Below are 16,650 nucleotides of genomic sequence, written 5' to 3'. Positions count from 1 at the left end.
AAAGGAAAAAGGAAAGCTGTTCTGTTGGTGTTGCTCTGAGACTTTCATACAGGTCAAAATAATGGACCTATTTTGTTCAAATGGTATTTTTTAACTACTTTGTTGATAGAAGTGAGATACAAAAGTTGAATTCTTACTACCCTGACATGTTCGTGGGGACTTGAATCCTGACATTCTTCTATTCCACAATCCCATGGTGTTGCCACATCAATTATCCACATTTATTTTTTTCAACCACAATTAAATCTTGGTGTTGTGCACCAAGACTTTATCCATTTGTATTTAGAAATCCCTCAATATTTTAATCTGCTCAATTTTTACTACTTTTTTCACTCTTATGTTCCCACCCACGGCACATGGTAATTTGTATAGATGTTCCAGTGAATCAACTGGTGACTATATTATATCATTGTTTATAATCTGTCTGTGTTATCGTCTTGCATGAGATGAGTATTTGATCTACTCTTTTTTTCTGCTTCTTTGCACTTTGATGTGCAATTTGAATCATTTGATGATTTTTCAATTCTGGCCTAATTGCATTAGTTTAAATAGCTTGCTCTTGAGCAGCCAAAGTCAAGCTACCAGGCTTTTTTTTTTCAATGTTACAGTTGTAAACCATTGCCACATTCATGATTTGTTTCCTGTACAGTTAGTAAACGCATTTTTATCTTGCATCAGTGCTTGTTCTTTGCTGCTGTTGTTTTTTATTTAATCAGCCAACACATGCTTTCCTTCTTCAACAGCTTGTCTGACTTGAAGTAAATCACTGCCTCCATTTCTGTGGGGCAAGAACACTCTATCAATATCACTATGGAGGATGTCATGCATCATGAATAGTCATGAGTTTTCTTGTTTTCTAGTCCAAACTGTTCAGTTCAGCTTGTGTCCAATTAATAATTCCAGCAGAGTATTGTATACCAGATGTAATCCAGGTATTGATGATTTTGGTAGTGTTTCTACTGTTCAATTTAGCAAAAAAAATTTAACTCTTTGATTGTATTCTTTACAAATCTCATTTTTTAACTTGTCCATGTTTGATATTATCCAACTGTAAAATGTTCAGATGCCTATAAGTTCCATCCTGATGGCTCCTGACAGTTTGGCCATTAGGTATTTCAACTCCATTGCTATTCAGCATTTTACCTCAGTTTATTGCTATTGTAGCACATTTCTCTAGGCCAATTCCATTGTTATATTGCTGCTAAAATTTTTGCAATTATTTGTCAATGACTGGATTTCAGTTTCTGATTTAAAATAAAGCTTCAGATCATTCATATAGGGCAAATGTGCAGTTTCGTTAGTATTTATTTCTGTTTTTGACAGCCAAGATTGTTTTCTTCAAAAACACTGTAAGTTGGATAGTAGTAATGACAAAAAATAAGAGTAATAATGAGTCAAAGATGCCTCTAACACTGACACACCCATATTTTTTTCATTTCCGACCACCACTTCTGTCTTCTACTGCTTCGTTATTTTTTCTACAAACATTCTACATTACATCAGATTTCACTGCAAAGTTGCAATTTATGACCCTAACTAGCCCTTCCATCAGCAAACTAAACACCCACAGAACTAGTATAATCCACATTGCTGCTACATTTGGTATATTGAATTATTTTATTGGTACTTTTTCAGGTTATTTCTTTTTTAATATTTACAAATACATACAAGAGAACATCTTTTGATCTGAAATAATTTGTGTCAGCACTTAACTCCAGTTAGAAAGATAATCAACTCCTCTCTTCGCTACCATTATTCCTTCAATATAATGGCATGCACATTTCTGTACAATCATAGCTGCATTAAAAGCTGTCTGAATTGCCTTTATTGAATATAATCAGTTCAAAAGTGAAGGTGAGAAAATACCTAAAAAGGGAACCAAGAAGTTAGCTTTTTTGAGACAATAGTGTACCACTTTACATTTTTCTCCATCATATTAATAAAATATGCTTTCTTGCATAGTAGTTATGGTGATTCTATGATTGTATAGCTTGATTTAAAACACTGAGATGGGACCTAGCTACTTTCCAGCCCAATTAAATGACAGAAATGTCTACAGAGGGAGATTATTTAAAAATTACTTTAAAAGGAGTGGGAGAAAACAACTTAATTACAACAACCATGATGAAGATAGACACCTTGTTTCTATTGTCTTATTCAGGGTGAGAGGGTTACGATTAGGGGTCCAGTAAGATAAAGACAAATTGTTATTATTTAAAGACAATCTAGAAAGAATTCATCCAAGCGCCTCCTTTATTACTCTCTTCCACTTGAACATACAAATTCTGAATCAATGCTGAATATTGTCCAGCTAACCTGCCTAGCTTCCTCCAAATCTCAACAAGAACAGAGTAAATTGCCTTTGCTTTTGTGTTCCTCTAAGTTCTGCAAAAATCAAGAAAAGGATGACGTTATGCTCTTATTTCACAGTAAGCCAGCCTTACTTTAGCAGGGTGTCCCCTACAGATATGTTGACTTCGGCTAACAAAACTGGGATCCAATCAGGAGGACAATATTGAGAATTCTGAGAGATGTTTCAAACATCTGGAGGGCACCCAGGTTGGAGAAGACTCTGCTGGGTTGTGGAAAAAAAGTCAGAAGCAATGAGACCAATTTTAGTGATTAAATTTTATTGAGCCTTGAGCATCCAGGAAACTCCGTTTCCTTAAGAAAGCAACTTTCTAACTGACAAGCTACGTTAGTCAGCCAAAGGAAGCTATGTCCAGGGACTCTCAAAATTCTGAGAGATTCTTTAAACACTATAAAGTTGATATTTGGATTGTGTTTTGCCTTTTGCTATGTTGCCTTTTGCTATTTTAATCCTGTATTTGTCAGTAACAATGATGGCCGCAGTTTGTAGTAGTATTGATGGGATATACATTTTTAAGTAAAAATAAAGGCATACAGGGCAGCTATTTCTCTTCCTTGGGGGCATCTTTCTGTCATTTAAGAACCCCAGGCTTAAATGCATTACTTTTTGGAAGAATCCATTCTCTTCTTTTCCTTCCCTTTGTTCCAAGTTACTGTTATACATGAGCACTTAAAGATATCTGGTATTCATGGTAAACCAGAAACACTGCTGGAATTCTACCGGGTAAAAATAATTGAATCTGGGGGGGAAAAATAACCAATGAAAAAAGCACAGGGGTCCATTTGTTCCAGTCTGTATGAGATCATTAGCAATACTCCACTGCTCTTCAGCAGAATTTCCTTTTAAGTAGATCTGGGGTGCACAATCTTTTTCTGACTCAAGGCTACACTTGGCCTTTGAGATGCATTACTGGGGGCCACATTCCCTAAAGTGGCTGGAGACAAAACAAACAAGGATTAAAGCTGGATTTCATTTACTGGTAATTAAAACAATTCAATATCATTTGGTTACTCTTCATTCATTTAATAATTTCCCTCCTGCTATCACAATAGATTAAGGGTTGTGGGTTCCATGAGGACCTGGAACTATAGTAACACACTCCTGATCCACTTCCTGCTGAAATATCTTGCATCTATTGGCTAAAGATAGACCAGAAGAGATTTAACAACTTTATTGTGGATAGACAGTCATTTCACACTCTATTCTCAGAGCAGTTGTTAGATATTTTGGAGAAAAACAACAGGAGGTCTTCTGACTTCCAGGTGCTTTAGCACCTCAAATTAGTTCAGGAAATTAATTAAAGTTACTGTCATGATGGATTGTTCATGTTTTTTTTCGTGACATAAGCAGCATTAAATTCAGAGAAACAAACTAAGCTTGCAAACTCTATTAACCAAAGGAAATATCAACTCACCTTTTGTAGCATCTTTATAACACTTTAAGATGTTACATAAATTTTATAGCCGGTAATACAGCATGCTCAGTTATGCTGACCCCCACCAACCCATTAAAAGCAAAGCATAAATATAGCTAAGGCATACACAAACATTTGCTATTAGTCAACAGAGGTAACTATTAGTTGCAACTAGCCAACAATTTCCAAGATTCTTTATGTCATGCAACAGCCTATAACAGAAAAGTAAGATTGATGAAACTAAGATAGATATGTCAAGAAACAAGTTTCAGTATTCATCGAATTGTCTATGAGTTGTCTACACATTTACCTATATGAAACCTAGAGGTGTTATAATGGTAACAGCTCTGTTAGACTCCAATGGAAGGAAACTTGAGTGTACAGTTACAATATAAGAGAAATTTACAAACTCTTTAGAATTATCTGCAGTCTTGTAATATAAGTGATAGCTTGGCTTACTATGACAAGAGCTTTATCTAAGTCTTATTGAAACAACAACCAAAACCATACATTGTATTATGCTTTCATTGAACATATTAGATCATTTCACTGTCTTTCCACTGTCATTGGAAAAAGTATGTGAAACCTAGCTCTCTTCTGAGGAGTCAACTGGCAGATGTTGCAAACTATGAAAAATCAATTAAGTGGGGATTATACCACCAAAGAGAGCCAATTTGGTATAGTATTTAAGGCATGCTAGAAACTAGGAGACTATGAGTTCTAGTCCCACCTTAGGTATAACCCAGCTAAATGACCTTAAGCCAATCATTCTCTCTGCTCTAAGGAGGCAGTGGCAGATGATTAAATCTTACCAAGAAACGGCAGGAACTTGTCCAGGCAGTTGCCAGGAGTCAATACTGACTTGAAAGCATCCTAAATAAATAAATACTGTATATACAGTACACATATATGGCTCACACTGAATGTTTGATATCATCAAAGTCTGCTCTTTACAATTCAAGTAAGTGATTCATCCTCTAGTCCAGGGGTTCCCCACCTGGGGTGTGAGACGATATTCCAGGGGGTGCGAGAAAAGTCCAGGTAAATAATAGGATATTGGCTATATGTTGGCATTTTTATTCATTATTTATTTCAGGGGGTGCGAGGTTCAAGTGAAATTTCTTTAGGGGTGCAGGGTGAAAAAAAGGTTGGGAACCACTGCTCTAGTCAAAAGATATACTATAGATTTCATTAAAAGGTTTATCATGCCTATGGGGTTAGAAATGGCTACAAAACCACCACCAAACACTTTTATTTCTATTAGTCCATTGGCAAGCAGATGGTATACAAATGGAGAACATGCAATATCACTGTTACTGTAGGAATGGTTATCCAACGAAAGTCACCCCAACACCAAGATATACAGTACATAAACTCTAACCTCATAAAGAAACTTGGAATAACAGCAATAGATCTGTAGGTCATATTTAAATACAATTGTATATCTCACTATCACCTGTACAATACGGCAGATGGGGCATCAGAACACTATCTAGCAGACAGCTGAACACCCACTCTCCAATTGAAGTCTCAATGGAATTCTTGAGGAATTTTATATTTGGAGAAAACAAAACACAGAATTTACAAGACCATCCCTCACTAGAAATGTGAACTACTAAAGTGGCGAATATATCATGATTTGGGGCTGCTCCCAGCTTCAATCAAAGGTGGCTTGCCATCCTTACAAGAACAATGGATTCTGGACTATACCAGCAAATTCTACAGGAGATTCTAAGGGAATCCATTCATGAGCTGAAGTTTTTAAAAAATGTGGGACATGTAACATGACAAGATCCTCAAGGGAATGGACAACAATACCTCCAAGGAACATGTACAATTTATCTTACAAGAAATATTTAGTAGAAAGTCATTGCTGGCAAAGGAGATGCCACCAGTGACTCTAAAGCTTCACATTCTTTCTAACAGTGAATGTTGATTGAATGTGTTAATTAAAAACATGACATTGTAACTGGAGTTGTTTTTGCAGTGGGGGAGGGGAGGGAATATCATTTATTTAACCAAAATCTCTATATCTATAAATAAGATTTAGATAAAGTTTAGATCACACAGTAAGTTGCAGAAGTTTAAGATTATAGATAAATAATTCACAAATCTTCTTTACCACTCCAATCAAGCTGTTAAATCACACTAAGCCTGGGAAAAGTTAGGCCTACAGAACCACAGTATAACCACCAAATATCCTGCTCTTATATAAGCAAAGAAAAATAAGCGGACTAAAGTGAAGCTACTACTCCTTTTGTGTTTAGAAAAATTATCACTATTATTTCATGGATAAAAAGTTCTAATTCAGCCCATTTTTTACAGTGAGGGTTCTGTTATCTTAAGAGGAAAGCATAAAAAATGGTGGTTGTTTGTTCATTGTCATTGATAAACACACTCTTGACACTGTGTCTTCTTTTTCTTTTTACTCATGTTAAGATTAGATGTGGTATATCCAAAGATAAGTGATCAGGCCAATTTGGGCACAGAATGTTCTCACATATGTTGGACAGGCATGTTAAGGCTACTGCAGTTGTTGCACTAGTAGCTCTGGCCTTAATGTGGCTTGCACTTATGCTGTGCTTCAGCTGTGCGTCTTGATTCATATGCTTGATAGCTCTTATGGATGAGGCAATGCCAGTAGGGCACTTTTGTGTCATCATTTCCCAGGTGGTTGTGTCTATATTCAGCAGTCTCAGGGAGGCCTTTAGTGTTTCTTCTATCTTCCACACTAACTTCTTCCAGCAGTGTGTTCCCAAAAAGAAGTTGCTTGAATATGTGCTTTGTCTGGCATGTGAGTGACATGATCTACCCAATGGATCTGTGTTTCCTTCAACAGTGTGTGGATTGATGATAGACATGCTCTAGATAAAAGTTTAGTATCTGGTATTTGATCTTGCCATCTGCTGTCCTGTTATCCTACAAAGTTAAGTAGTGTTGAAGTGGTTGATCTGTCTTGTGTGTCTTTGATACAGAACCCACTTTGCACCGGCATACAAAAGGATAGTAAGTACCACAGCTATGTAGACCTTCAGTTTTGTTACTGATTCCTTGACCTTCCCACATAGTGGAGTGCAGTCTACTAAAAGCAGAATTTACCTCTGCTATTGCTGCAGATTAACTTTTCCATCAATAGTCATTGCTTAACAGAAGATACGTAATTAAACTCGTCCACTGCTTGTAGTATCTGTGATCTGGGTTCTATGTATGGTGCATGAGAAGCAGGATGGTGCCTAATTCTAGTCTTTTTGATGTTGATAGTAAGTTCAAAGTTGTCACAAGTCATGGAGAATTTATCCATATTGATTTGTCACAGTCATCAGCAAAAAGCAAGTCTCTCAAAACAGTTTCCTTCACTTTGGAGTTAGGCTGAAATTTCATGAGGTTGGAAAGCCTCCCATCTACTCTGTACTTGAGGCTGATTCCAGCATTACTGTCCCAGGAGGCATCTTTCACCATGGCAAACAATATCATGCAGAGCAATGTGAGTGCAAGCACATAGCCCTGTTCAACATCACTGGTGTCTGGAAATGCCTTAAAGGATTCTTCACTGTCCATCACCTTGACCAACGTGCCAACATGCTATCGTTATAAATGATTATGACAACTGATAAATGAATACTATCATTATAATGCTGTCATTATAAAAAGGGATTCTCCACTCTCTCACCTGTTTTCGCTGCCTGCAAAAACAAAACAAACCATATCAGGCAGCTACTTTCTTTATAACTATAGAGGCAGAATACAGTGGTAACCTAAGTAATGCTGTTTTATCGTCACATTGCAGTACAAACAACGAAGTAGTGATTATTACTTTTAAGAAAAGCAGCAAAAATTATCCACATCCAGAACAATCTCACATTGAATCTATTTTCAAAAACAATAAAACATTGATGATAATTATTAGAACAAGCTCCTTATTGGGATGTGTTGAAGAAACACTTAACTAAGATGTGCCAAAGTTCAGGTAGGTAACATTTTCATTGTGGCAGCATCCTGCATTATTGGCTCTAATTCAGGAATAAAGAATTAAAACTCTGTGGTGTCCAGATTGTATCATTCCCAACAATAAAGCCAACTGAAGTCCAAATGTACAGATGCTCTACATATTGAATTCCCAATATTCCAATTATTTGGCAGCTGAAAAGATTTGTCACCTGGTAATGATCAATCAGTGATTTCACAGAAACTTTATTTCATGCTGTCAAGAAGATATGTATTTCAGACAACTATCTGGAAGTATAGGAATAACTTCCTCGTTTACCACTTCCTAGTGTAGAGGGAGATTCAAAGTTCTGTCTCTTGATCTTCCAGCGGCCTCAATCATTGTTAATTGATATTGTGGTAGTGTGTCTTTGATATTATTTCTCCATCTTCTTCTGGATGTGCCTTGTGTCCTTCGACCTTCTCCCCTTTTTGTATATGCTTTGTATGGTATGGAATCCCACAACATCCTCTCCAAGGTGTCTGAATTTGCTGTCTTTGTATGTAGTTTAAGATTGGTTCTGTGCCAATTCTTTCTCTTATGGTCTCATTTCTGATTTTATGTCTTCTGGCCACTCCAGCGGCTTTCTTCAAACATCTCATTTCCGTGGTGACTAACTTTTGTTTATGTTTTGTTGTAAATGTCCGTGTTTGTCACTGGTAACATAGGGTGGGGATGAATATGCTTTGTATGACATGCTTCTTTGTGCTGATCTGTACTGCCTTATGCTGTAGGAGTGAAGCAAGCTGTCCTAATACTTGGTTTGTCTTACTGCATCATATGTTAATCTCTTCGTCCATTTTACCATTTTCAGTGAATGTTGTTCCTAGATATTTGAATTTTGATACTTATTTTATGCTTCTTCCTTCTAATACTATGTTTAGGGTATGCTGTTTTCTTCCTGTAAGCAAACATACAGGAATAGCACGAGAAAACACACACACACACACACACACACACACACAGGCACCTGATTTGGACCTGTGCCACCACTACTAATCATATCAATCCCTAAATTTCTCTTTCAGAATAAAAAGGACAATATGTACAGTATGAGGACCCAGATTGTTGGGGGCAATATGTTGACTCTGTAAACCGCCTAGAGAGGGCTGTAAAGCACTGTGAAGTGGTATGGAAGTGTAAGTGCTATTGCTGTTGCTATATGCATGCTGTAAACCATCCCCAAATCTTCAAAATTTGCATCAAGAAGAATATTTATGAGAACATAGGAAAGCAACTGCAATTTAGCATAACGAAACTTTTTCATATGGTGCACTACCATGGATCCTCCTAGGGTTAACTTTTATTTACTGAACCCTACTAAGAGTAAGAAAAAATAAGAAAAATAAGAAAACCAGCTATAATATGTTGAATGTACACTTTGTCCTGAAATGGCCTGCTAGCAGCCCCTAAAACTCATGGCTCAGATGGGATATTTCATTCATTTCTGTAAGGCAGTGAGTTGCTGCAAGGGGAGAGAGAATGTCAGGATAAACATAACATTTAGTAAAATATATACTTATGTACACACCAGTTTTGATCTTTGAATATGATACTGAAAAAACTATAGCCCAGGGGTGTCCAACCTTGGCAACTTTAAGACTTGTGGACTTCAACTCCCAGAGTTCCTCAGCCAGCAAAGCTGGCTGAGGAACTCTGGGAGTTGAAGTCCACAAGTCTTAAAATTGCCAAGGTTGGACACCCCTGCTATAGCCATTCAGATGAGATGTCTGAAAAGAAATTTTTTTTATTGATTATTAAATTAAGGAGAAACTCTATTCTTCCAGAATCAGAATAGTAAGCTCTCTGGAAAAGACAGGGAGATCAGGATCATACAGAAATGCATCTCGCTTTAATTATTTCCCAAGGTTATTTGGGGGAAGGAGTACTGACTCTAATAATAATAAAAAAAGAAATGTAATAGCCTTGACTTAAAATGTAATTAGTTTTGCAGAACATAGCAAAGGGTTTTCACCTTTTGTTTTCATCCATTTCTGTTCAAACAAACCCCTTTAGAGGTTATGCAAGGCAGAAACTGGATTGATTCCATGTTTGATGTTTTCCTAGTTGTTTCAAGCTTTACTAAAGGCTCATTAAACATTTTCCTTCACTTCTCCCCCTACTTATATTGATGCCCCTCCTATTTGAGGGCTGCGCCAAAACAAAGCATGGTCTTTCCCCTTTGATGACGTAAATTCGTAAGACAATTCCTTTCCAGTCTAGCCATGAGACACAGACAGCTATCAACATTTTTCAAAGAAATCACAAACGGTCCACACATTCGCTTTAAGTATGAATTCTGCCTATTTCACTGTTGCAAAGATGGAGATTAAGGAAAAATATTCCCCCTACCCAGTACAAGTACCAGTTTTGCATCAGCTGACAGTTCTCTCTCTCTCTCTCTCTCTCTCTCTCTCTCTCTCTCTCTCTCTCTCTCTCTCTCTCTCTCTCTCTTTTCAAAGCTATTAAGATGCAGATGGGAACTGCCATCATCAGTGACGTCAAAATAGTCTCTTGGCAACGATTAAGAGGGCCATCCACCATGGGGATTTCCTGAAAATTTAGCATGAAAATTACCCACCTCCTCTGTAATGTCAAGATATGCGACACTCCACTGGAATTCCTTTTAACCCATTCCTGCAGAGACACAACACCTCCGCTTCCTGGCACCCGTTCTCTTTGCCCAATTTCCCTTATTCTTTCAAATAACAACAGTGGGAGGAGGAACATTCTGGGGTTATTAGCCACTGGTGAATACTGAACCAGCTGCTTCTTTCCGGAATAGAGGGGGAAAAATATGCCCACTCATAAAAATAGCTCTTAACTCTTTCCCAACCAAGAATGAGATGCTGCACAAAACAAAACAAGTTTGAGGGTTATATAATTTCACAGCAGCTACATGAAATCCAATCAAGCTTTGCATTCACCATTGCTGTCCACTGAATATGCAGAATACTTAGCAATTGAAATAAGAAATAAACAAAATACCAAGCGTGAAAGGGAAGAAAGCACACAACCAAGCTAAGCTTGTGCTGAACAGCAAAGAAAAGTTTCTAATGTTATGACATACATGCCAGGTTTTTTTTTGAAAAGCAGGTTGCCGAGGTGCCCACCCACACTCAAAAAAAGGCAGTGCAAGCTTACTGTGAATGTGCTGGGCATGTTCACTTCTGAGACGTCCAAAAGCAAGGGACAAAGACAAAATTAAGAGAAAGAGAGTGTTTCTCAGCTGAGTTACCAAGTGCACTCAAGGGACCTTCTAATAGGAAGGAGTCCTGAAACAGAGAGAAGTGGAAGTATGGCAACAGTAATTCAGCTTCCTCCCGTTCTTTCCTTTCCTGGATTTTGGCTTCAGAGAAACCAGAACAAATTCTGAAGAGAACATCCATTTGCTAAAGTTATTTCCATTCACCTTTGACAGTGGTGCATTATTGACCCCACTAGCTCATAAATTAACCTTCTTTGGACACTGTAATGCTTCTTCAGCATTTCCATCACATCTTTTTTGATTTAGAAAAAAAAAAAAAGTACAGTTTTAGCATACTTGTTCCAGACAAAGATATTTTGAGGATCTGCCAATTAAACATGTAAGTGAACCCAACCAGAAAAGTTCCGAGGAAATACCTCCTAAGCAGCCCAGTTCAATATAAAACAATAATATGACCATCATGACACACAGGGAAGAAAGCCAAAAATGCATCCATTTCATCCTGCTGTGTTCAACGATACAAATTTGGCTGACAGTTCGCTCCAATTTCACAGTCTTTGAATCTGAACAAACCTACATTGCAAAAACAACCTCCTACGACGTACATATTCAAAGTGCAGAAATTCAGAATGAGAAGGGTATGGGTGGGTTTAAAAAGATGCTCACCTCATCCTCAAAACCAAAGGAAAAATGAAAGTGTGCACAACATTTCCTGGTCAAGAGCGCAGCAGGGAGACTTTCTTCATGACACAAAAGGAAAGAGTGCATTTATGGGAGGGAATTCCCTTCTTCCCTCTAGAATGAAAGCACAGCAATAACCAGTAAAACTGGTGACATGGAAGTCAGCCAGACCCTGCAGGTCTGAAGAAGAGGCTGCATGGAGGGAGAAGTCATGGAATCAGATGTTCTTCATTCAGAAGAAAGAAAGGGAAAAAAGCCATTCACAAAATCTTCACCGAAGAGCAGGAACCCCCATCGCTGACGTATCATGATAGCCGGATAGCTGCACAATAGATTTACAAGGGAATTGATTCATTGCAATCGGCACAAGATTTCTCTTCTATCAGCCTCCCCCTCACCACATCATTCCAAAATAATTAGTGACTTCATCCTAAAAATAAACTCACCCTGATGGAAACGGCAACTCCAAGGAGGTCATCTATTTCCCCTCCTCAACAGGGATCTCATTGCCAGGAACAGTGATCGGAGGAATCATGCCAGGAGCTCATGGTTCTTGGAATTCCCCCCACCCCCCTACCGTGTCACTGCCGTGCCTGTCTTTCCAGCCCCCAGTGGGGGGAAAAAAAGAAGAAGAAGGCTCCTCGCCACTTGTTACAGCAGCTAATTACTCCTGACAAGCCATTCAGAAGGAAACAAATCTCAGCTGCTGAAAGAGATGACATAGAAAGTGCTACCAATGGCAACTTCCACACACACCCCCTCTCTCTGTCTCATTCAAAGACTTATGCAGAATTGCCTCTGCAAGGCTCAGGATGAGCACCTTAAAGACACAGCACCCTGTTTTCCGCCCTAAGAACGGTCAATTACAGAAGGGCAATCAGATCAAAGGCTGGAGGAAGCCGAGAGAAAGCTGCAAGGGCTTTCTCAGAAAGAGAAAGTTCTTGGTGCTGCCGGGTTTCGATTCCATAAGGATTTGTATGAATGTTTGAGTCACCTTTTGTTTTGTTGACATTATTCTCCCCAAGCTTAGTTAACTTCCATAGGTGGACTTCAACTCCTAGAATTACCCAGCCAGCCAGGTCACTCTTGAGAGTTCCTGAGATGGTCTACAATCTATAAGATGGCTAGGTTGGAAAAGACAGGTGTACATGAATAATATAAAGGTTTCATTGCCAAGCAGTGGTGGGATTCAGCCAGTTCGTACCACTTCAGGAGAACTGGTTAAGTTTCTGAGCAGTTTGGTGAACTGGTTGTTGGAAGAAATCATTAGGGGCAGAGAACCGGTTGTTAAATTATCTGAATCCCACCACTGTTGCCAAGTTTCTACTTTATAACACATTTCACCATCTTGCAAATATTCTCTCAGTCCATACAGTCCATCCATTATGCATATATACAATGTCCCTATCGCTATTCCCTGTAGTGGCAAGAAACATCATGCAAAGTACACCAAAAGATAAGACATGGTAAGCCAAAGAAATTCAAGGATACATCGGTATGTATTCAGGAAAGACAGAACGGAAATATAATGGACCAATGGACCAAAAGAAATTAGCTGTAATAGGATCTAAGTGCAGCTAAATTAGTCCTATACATTCCAGTATTTTTAATTGCACTGACAGACCTGTAAATGGCAGAGTTCAATGTTTCAATGAATATTCCAGACAACTGGACAGAGATTCAAAAGTTTGCAGGTAGTCCTCGACCTACGACTACAGGTGATCATATATACAGGTAGTCCTTGACTTACAACTACAACTGGGATCAGAATTTCCACTGGTAAGCAAGATGGTTGCTTTTGCCACAGTTCCTAAGTGAATCACACAATCATTAAAGGAATCCAGTTTCCCCCATTGATTTTGCTTGCTGGAAGCTAGCTAGGAAGGACATAAATGGGGATCACATGATCCAGGAATGATGCAACTGTTGCAAATAACATGCCAGTTGCCAAGTGCCTGAATTCTGATTACATGACTGTAGGGATGCTGCAACAATTGTTAAGTGCAAGCACTGGTTATAAGTCATTTTTTTCCCCCAGTGCCACTGCAACCTAGCATGGTGGCTAAACAAACAGTTGTTAAGTCAAAAATTACCTATACTTAGAATATATTTAGAAAGTGGATGACATAAAATGCTTCCAATTATTGCTCCTTCCTTCCTCCATGAAGTAAGGAGAAGAATTTTCCAAATAAATTACCCTCTGTCCCAACTGCACCACGTTAATCAAAAGCAGACACAGATATTTACAGGTAGTCCTCGACCTACAATTCATTTAGTGACCATTCAAAGTTACAGCGGCACTGAAAAATGTGGCCTATGACCATTTTTCACACTTACAACCTTTGCAGCATCCTGCCCTTCCCCCCCACACTCATGTGATCAAAACTCAAATGCTTGGCAACTGGCTCATAATTCTGACCAAGGTCATGTGATTGCCTTTTGCAACCTCCTGACTACCAAAGTCAATGGGGAAGCCAGTTTCACTTAACAACTAGATTACTAACATTTCAGCTGTGGGGATTCACTTAACAACATTGGCAAGAAAGGTCAGAGGCAAATGGGGCAAAATATCGAGACTTAACAAATGTCTCAATTAACAATAGATATTTTGGGCTCAATTGTGATCGACTACCTGTACCTGACTTTTAGCGGCTCATAATACACAATACTGATATGATTTTTAATGCTAAAATAGCAGTAGGTTTTGCCTACTAGAGATAGTTATCTGAAATTTAGAAGTAATCGCTACTAATGTTGGGGCGAGAAGGAAGGAGACTGCTATTTTGCAAATGTGATGTCGGGGTCCCTATGAATGTTCCAACTCTTGGTTTAATATATTAAGTGACTGTGTAAACCTTTGTACATTTCTAAGATAGACAAGTGAAATAAAAATTAGCAAGTGGAAAGTTTGTTGAGACTTGCAAGGTGTGTGAGGGTTTTTTTTAATGGAAAAGCAAAACAGGCCCTACTTTACTGCTCTCTTTATTTAAAAAAAAAAAATCAATAAAAAGTGTGGAATCCAGGTGTCTCATGATCTGTCTAGTTTCAAAAGAATGCGCCTGCAAATTTAAATCCTCTATGGATTTCGTCTTTCCTCTCCTCCTCTATCTATCTCTTTTGGAGAATGGAGATACAGTTCTTTTTCAGCCATGGTACTAAGATTCAGATGCTGAGTGCAAAGTATTATTTCTGTTTGGGAGGGAGCCTGTTATAATATGACACTATGCTGCATAGATATTGGGATGTTAATGCTTGAATACTGCTCTGTTTTAGCAGAAGCACAAAATTAAAAACCCTATTTAGTCAAAAACATTCAAAGTGTCTTTGATTGGATATAATTGAAGACATTACATTTTCATTGCTGTGAAATATACTTTATGGATCCGCCTGAATCAAAACCAAAGCAAAAATCTCTCAGTTAAACAAAAAAAAAAAATCTTATATATTTGAAAACATGTTATCAGAATTCCTGAAAGGCTCAGTTTAATCAAATCAAAACCTTCGAGATTTCAGCGATCTTTTGCCACCAGTTACCCACTATCCAAACATAAACAGCAATTCACCATAAAATCTTAAATATTTGGTTTGGAATCGCAGGGCTGTTTTTTAAAAGCAACTGCTTATTTCAGGGTTTGAAAAAGTTTTTTCAGTACTCCATATATAGTGGAAAGGAAGCGGGGGGAGGCAGAGGTGTGGTATTCAGCAGGTTCTGACCAGTTCTGGAGAACCGGTAGCAGAAATTTTGAGTAGTTCGGAGAACCAGCAAATACCACTTCTGACTGGCCCCACCCCATCTATTCTCTGCCTCCCGAGTCCCAGCTGATCGGCTGGGTCTTCTTTTGTTGCCCTGCACAGGAGAACTGCTGGAAAGCAAGTTAGTGGGGTGGGGAGGGAATAGGATTTTGCATTCCTCCTCTGGAGTGGGGTGGGAATGCAGATTTTTACAGTATCCTTCCCCTGCCATGCCCACCAAGCCACGCCACGTCCACCGAGCCACACCCACAGAACCGGTAGTAACATTTTTTGAATCCCACCACTGGGGGGAGGATATACTAAAATAAAGGAAAAGGAAAAACATACGATTTTTTTAAACAAGAGATTAAATCTTGTCCTCATAGAGTTATATTGACTAATCAGGTCAATTAAAAAAACAATTTCTAGCTAAAAAGAGTGGACACATTTAATCCAACCAGGATTTTGAATCAAGTCTTACGGAGTCTATCAAAATAAATCAATATTTTAGCAACACCCAAGGCATAATAAATCCAAAAAGTTCTTCACCATTTGATAGATTCCAGATTCATTTTATTAACAAGACATTAAGTTCTTTAACACTTATTTTTCTTTTCAATATCACATTAGGGAGCCTTGGTGGCGCAGTGGCTAGAGTGCAGTACTGCAAGCTACTCCTACTGCAATTTGGCAGATCGAATCCCACCAGGCTCAAGGTTGACTTAGCCTTCCATCCTTCCGAGGTGGGTAAAATGAGGAATCAAATTATTGGGGGCAATATGCTAACTCTGTAAACCGCTTTAAGAGGGTTGTAAAGGACTATAAAGTGGTATATAATGCTAAGTGCTATTAACAAATAAAAATATGAAATCAACTTCCAAAACTTTGATTTATTGGCCTTTATAGTTTACTTCTGCTTAATTTTAACCAATCTCTCTGTCATGAAGTCAAACCAAGGACAGAGCACAATATTTTTGTATCACAATTACTGAGGCAGTAATCTTATCATTCTAAGTATGTTTTTTCCTGCTATCACTCTCCCTGTGCACAAAATAAGACAATTGTGTGTGTATGTATGTGTGTGTGTACACACACACACACACACACACACACACACTCAACACAATGATTCATCAAAAATCTTAATTATGTGCCTTAAAAAGCTAATGTTTTGTGAAAGGTAAATTACTTCAAATTTAATTGAAATGAAAAACTTTTATAATTCAGAATTTTAAGTATCCCCAGTATTTCAGCATTCT

The 16,650-nt window shown here is 38.2% G+C and overlaps 1 protein-coding gene across 12 annotated transcripts in view; it reads right to left on the bottom strand.

Moving 5' to 3' along the window:
• R3HDM2 (R3H domain containing 2) overlaps nt 1-16,650 on the bottom strand; it is a 163,157-nt gene that overhangs the window by 89,481 nt on the left and 57,026 nt on the right. The window contains exon 1 of one of the 12 annotated variants that reach the window (XM_087956486.1): nt 12,106-12,126. The exons of 10 other annotated variants lie outside the window; for them this stretch is intronic. The gene's annotated coding sequence lies outside the window, so the exon portion shown is untranslated. Of the gene's footprint in view, nt 1-10,351; nt 10,372-12,105; nt 12,127-16,650 lie in introns of those variants that run through there. One more of the 12 variants, XM_087956487.1, reaches the window with a different exon arrangement.

Source organism: Notechis scutatus, chromosome 2 (assembly GCF_049901735.1).
Source record: "Notechis scutatus isolate UNSWTSFEM ecotype Mainland chromosome 2, rNotScu1.2, whole genome shotgun sequence".
In the NCBI taxonomy this organism is placed as follows: domain Eukaryota; kingdom Metazoa; phylum Chordata; class Lepidosauria; order Squamata; family Elapidae; genus Notechis; species Notechis scutatus.
The sequence above is the reverse complement of the archived record's forward strand: the minus strand, read 5'-3'. Positions and strand labels throughout refer to the sequence as shown.